The sequence below is a fragment of the Cornus florida genome, unplaced genomic scaffold, assembly GCF_030987335.1.
Source record: "Cornus florida cultivar Cherokee Brave unplaced genomic scaffold, ASM3098733v1 CherokeeBrave_3.0.0_Hap2_Chr03, whole genome shotgun sequence".
Taxonomy (NCBI): Eukaryota; Viridiplantae; Streptophyta; class Magnoliopsida; order Cornales; family Cornaceae; genus Cornus; species Cornus florida.
This window is the reverse complement of record NW_026775573.1, coordinates 80743711-80749710: the sequence shown is the minus strand read 5'-3', so window position 1 is coordinate 80749710 and position 6000 is coordinate 80743711.

The following is a 6000-nucleotide window of genomic DNA, read 5'->3' as shown; positions in this document are numbered from 1 at the left end:
GGGGTTCGGATTTTGTATCGGTGGTATTTTTAAGTCGTGGACCATTGTAGCACGTCCAAATAGGTAAGATACGTTTGCATGCATGGTTATTTCCGGGCAAAACCTTATCGTTTGTGTTTTGAGCTTCCTATGAACTCATTTTGAAATTTTGTTACATAATCTGATTTTAGGGCACTTTGGGGTTTTCCTTCGGGAAATAAATTCCATTCTTGACATGGTCACTTAGAAAACGTGATTTTTGGGGGGGTTTCTTCTTCGTGTTTTTCAGAAAATGTCGTCTTGGTACCAGAAATCCCGTGCAAAGTTCGGTTTTTCTGCTATGCTGTAGTAGTTTTTTTTCAACTTCTTGCCCTTTCCTGATCTAGGGGCATTCTGGGTACTTCATAGTGTTTCTTTTTCATTTTTATCCTTGATTCGGAAAGAAAACGTGATTTTAGGGGGGGTTTCTTCTTCATGTTTTTACAAAAAAAAAAATCATCTTAATGCCGAAAACAACTCGCAGATCTGGAAAATCTGGTCGTTCCAGGTTTTTTCGGAAAAAGTGCTGATCTAAGGGGCATTTCGGGTATTTCACTTGTAAAATAAAATCTTCTCTTGGCATGGTCATGTAGAAAACTTGATTTTGGGGGAGCTTTCTTCACAAATTTTTGCCAAAAAATGTCATTTAAGCCGTGAAAATCCTATTTGAATTCGGAAAATGTGTGCATGCCCTGCTTATATTTGAAACCCAGAAAGTCTAATTTTTTGAAACTTTAAGGCTTCATATCTTCATCGTCCGGACTCCAAATCAAGTGATTATTGAGTCTAAGTTTATTAAATTTTGCTTGTCTATCCAATGGTATGCATAGTTGTGTCCAAATCTATCTGAAAAGACCATTTTACCCCTTGTCAAATACCCATGCCGCATTGATTTTAAACCCAAAAGTTGGTTTTTTTGAAACTTTGACGTTTCATATCTTCTTCATCTGGACTCCGAATCAAGTGATTCTTGAGTCTAGATTCATTAATGTTTCCTAGTCTATCTAATGGTATGATCAGTTGGATCTATTTTTGTCTAAAAAGACCATTTTACCCCTTGTAAAGTACCCTTGCCGCACTGATTTTTAACCCAGAAAGTTTGATTTTGTGAAACTTTGGAGTTTCATATTTTTTTCATCCGGACTCCAAATCAAGTGATTCTTGAGTCCATATTGATTATTTTTTCATTGTCCTTCCAGCGGTGTGGTCGGTGGCACTCGAGTCCATAATTTTTTGAAATGACTATTTTGCCCCTATAGGCTTATTTGTAATATTTTTGGTCTTTTGCTTCCGTGTCAGTTCTCATTGAGTTCCACGACCTCATGGAAGTTCATTTTGACTTCTTAGAGTCTTGTTTTCTGTTTTCGCTTCCGCATATCGGATCCGTTATTGGGTCAATTTTTGGTTTATCACAGGACACGCTGGCCTAAAAACGAGGGTCGTCACAGGTGGTATCAGAGCTCCTAGGTTCAAAAACCTTAGGACGATGGGTTTTGGTTGCATATCATGCTTGTGTTGCCATGCTCTATGTGTTTAGTTGCTTCTTGATAACTTGTTTACGTGCTTATGTGGACGTATGTTTAGAAGTTTACCTTAACTATCACAGCATGATACATATGCTTGTTTACTTTAGTACATTGCATATACTTGTTGATCTCAGCTTGTTGTATGTGCTTGTCTGCCTTAGCATACGGTATATGTTTGTCAACTTCTGTACATTGTATATGCTTGTTTGTTTTAGCATATTAATATACGCTTATTTGCTTAGCATGTTGGTTATGCTTGTCTACTTTAGCATATTACATGCACTTGTTATTCTTAGTATGATAGTATGATGCATACATTGACATGCTTTATATGACCTTACTACTTGTGTGAGTATGTAGTCTATTACTATGTTACATGTCAACTGCTTACTTTTATGTCTTGTTTAGGCATTATGTGTTATTCCAGCTTGGTTGGTTGAGATTGATGCTAGGGCATCATCTCTTGGGGTTTCGTGGTAACCTTGATGTGGTGACGTTGTTGGGGTCTTGTTTCTAACGTCATGGGACGACGAGTCGGATTGACTTGAGTCCTTCCTTGGGGATTGGAAGTTTCGTCTTTGTAGGCCTTAACGACGAGGTTCCTGTGCCCTTTCTTCATAAAGTGGTGGTTTTATCTTGTGTGGCGTTAGGATTCCACCTTATGCTTGAGCCAGTCTTTGGAAAGACTTGTAGATTCTTTGTTTTGGGAACCCTAGTGTTCATTATAGGAGATGATTGACTTCCTTGCGGTGAGGGATTGGACTCATCCGGGTTTTTGGGATTCACTTTTAGTGAGTTTGTCTTTCTGAGAGGCATTTCATCCCTTCTTGCTTTTGATTTTGTGGGATTGTTATTTGCATAGTCATTCTTACATATTTATATGCCTTTTCGTTTTGAGCATGCCTTAGAAACATGTTAGGGGATGTGACTATTTGATGGCTATGTGCTGGTATAGATGGTGTGTTTTCCATTTACTATATCTGCTTGTCATGCTAGCGTCATAAGTGATGTGTAGCGTGTCTCTGATGCTTGACTCCTATGTGATAGGTAGCATACTTAATTGCCCTTGTACACTATGTGTTTAGTTGTTTGGTGCATGGAATTTCATTACGTTTAGTATACTTATACCTAGTATGCTTGTACGTTGCTTTTTTCATTTCGTTTTGGTTTAGTATACTTGAGCCGTATACTTGTCTACCATGGATTTAGTACTGCTTAGTATACTTGTAGAGTGTATACTTGTGCATATACATATATTGTATTTCCATTTTGAAATTTCTTAGTATACTTGTGAATGTATACTTGTATAGATATATATATATATGTTTCATAACTAATTGCTTAATTAGTTCATTCCTTTTATTATTCCTGTACTGTACCTGGGGTTGTATAACCTTGGTTGTCGGGATTGTGTGTGTGAGCTTGGTCCGATGTCTTGATTCTTAGGCGTAGCCTTGTAGTAGGTCAGCTTTAGCATGACGTGGAGGATTTTGAGTGCATTATCTTGTTGGGAGTCATTGTGCCTAAGGCGATGATGATGTTATTTGATTTGTAAAGTCCGATCCATTGGCTTAAAGGCATAGACTTGTTATGCTTTGGATTCATGACTGGTGTTGTTGACAGTGGTGTTTTGAGACTTAGGGGTGTCAGTTTTTTCCAGTATTGGGGATTTAAGGCCTTAAGCGTAGCGGTGCCTATAACATTGTTGTTATGATTTTGGATTGGCCAGAATGGTCCGGCCGAACATTTTAGACCATATCGCAACTCTCATAGAATGCCTGGTTTCCGTGGTGCTTTTGGTAATGATTGTTTGACATTGATGTCATTTGTATCAATAGATTTCACGGGTGAGCTTGTTGGGGGCAGGTGACGAATTAGGGCTTTATACTGTCATGCTACCGTACAAGTTGTGTGTAGGCGAGTACTAATTGCCGTCGATGCTACCTTACATTACCTAGCTAGTAATGTGAGTGTGGGCGGGCACTTGACACTATGGATGCTACCACACCTTGGGTACATTGTGGGCGGGTTCTAGTCAGTACTCGTACTGCCATGTTGCTTCTTATTGTGTTCCTTTTTTTGATGTGTAGTTTCCTCGATCTCCTTGGGGTGGTTGACATTGGGTTAGTATGGCAATTTGTTGGAGAGGTGTCTTACGGTTCGTGGTTTCGTGTCATTTTGTTGATCTTGAGAGCTTTGGAGTTGTCCTTGGGTACTTTATGATCTATTCCTTGGTGTGATCCTGTGTACGGTCCTTGTTCGGTTCTTTTGGGAATGTTCCTGATTTCGCGGACGAAATATCTTTAAGAAAGGTAGGTTGTAATGACCCGGTCATTTCCTTCCTTTCCTTTTTCCTCAAAATTTTACGGATGAATTTTTTTCGTTGAAATTTCTTTTCTGAGTTCAGTTTCTCGTCGCTTAGTGTCGTCTCGAGTGCTCGGAAATGGTTTCTGAGACTCTTCCTTTGAGGACCGAGTCATTTCCACATTTTTCGTTTTTCGATACTATTCACTTTTTGTCCTTTTCCATATTTCGTCCTTTTCCCTATTTTATCTTTTCCTCGTTTGTCACTTTGTTGGCGTAACCTCACTCTTTGTGTTCGGAGTTGGTTTTTGACTTCACGTATCTTCATTCTAAGTGGTTTCCACGAAATACGTTTCTTTACTTTTGCAAGAAAGTACTCTGATTGCTCCCGGTGTCCATAGGGGAATGGATGCATAGTTCTTTGGAATTATTTTCTTTTCTTGGGGTGTTTTTCGTAAATATCTTTGGAAGATATTTTATTTCAGGGGTGTTTAAGAAAATATTTTTGGAAGATACTTTCATTCTAGGTCATTAGTGTAGTTTTCACTTTTTAGAGGGGTCATTATGTAATTAATAAAAGTTATTGCAAAATACCTCATCTGGAGCCTAGATCCTCGTATGGGATTCATTTTCACATTTCGTCGAGTTGTGTATTCTTGGAATTTTTTTTCGGTCGTTTTTCTTCAGTTTCAGGGTTTCTGGCCCTAGTTGCTACCGAACTTTTTTTCGGTCGGTTTTTGACACTGTTTCTTTTGTTGTTCATATTTTCTCATTTTGAATCTTTTTCATTCACAGAGTTTTGCCGTTTGAATGCGTTTGCTCAAATTTCACTTTTCCAGACCCGACGGAACCCGTTCGGGGCAATTTTTGAGATTTTCTATAAGTAGGGGGACTTAAAGTCAAAAAGTAATCTTTTTCCCTCTCCATGCACGACCTAGATCTTCCATGGCATCCCAAGGGGGCCTGCCACCCTTCTCCTCTCATTTAGACCTCCTTCCCTTTGTTATAAAGTCATAGTGCCTTCGCGTTTTGTGTTTGTCTTGACTACGCGCTTCTTTTACCCTTATTAGAATCCATTTCTGACCATTTCTTGAGTTCGGGTTTGAGGTCAAGTTGTGATTTTCATGGGGCTTTCTTGGGATTCTTGTTCACGGCGTTGTTCCCGACAAAACCCCAAAGTATTGTCAGATTCGGAGCCGTTTCGTCTAGGTGGCTTTTGAGATTTTCATCTCAAATTGAGGTATGGGATGTTTTAGGGTTATATTAATATTGTATTGATTGTTATATGAGCATATACAACTTATGAGCATGCTTTGTTCAAGTTATAGAATTTAATTTAATTATTTTCTTTGTTTAAGATTTAATTATCATGATGCTAGGAAACTTAGAATTAAATTGTGGCAAGCTAGAAATTTAGGCCTTGGTATGGTGGTTGATATATATTAAATTGGGATTATTTGAATAAGAATTGCAAATTTTATTTAATATTTATCTTTTGTGAAAGTTTAATTCACCTAGTTGTATCAAGCATGGAATCAACTTGTAATGTGATATTAAAGTAGGCTTTGGTGAGTTCTTTAACATATATTAAATTGAGGACATTTAGATATGTTTGAAAATCTAGAGAAAATTAATTAATTAGCTTAATTAATTTTATTTTTAAGTGTTGTAGTCACTTAAATTGATTTTGGGTATAATATATGTGAAGACTATGCTATGTCCTTTAACATGTATTAATTTGAGTTTATTTGGGATTAATATGAAATCTAGCGACTTTTCATGTTAGGTTGAAAATCCCTTTTAATGAAGTGAAATTAATTACGTTGTGAGCATATTACTAATTGGATGTAGAATTAGTACTTGGGGCCTCTTAAAATGGTAATTGGACTTAGCATGATATAGAATATCATTGACTTGCAAAGCTTGTTTAAATATATCTTGTGTAGGTATATAACTTGTTAGAATATTATAATTGTTTACCTTGAAAGCTTGTTACTAAATTGAAGCTTATTTTGTACTTGTGGCTTAGGATGGTAATGTGATTCAGTTGTTCTAAAATATTCTTACTTTGTGTATAATTGCATATTGCAGACTTGGCATGTCATATGATATTTAGACCTGAATCATAGGACATGGTTTATGTGGATTCAAC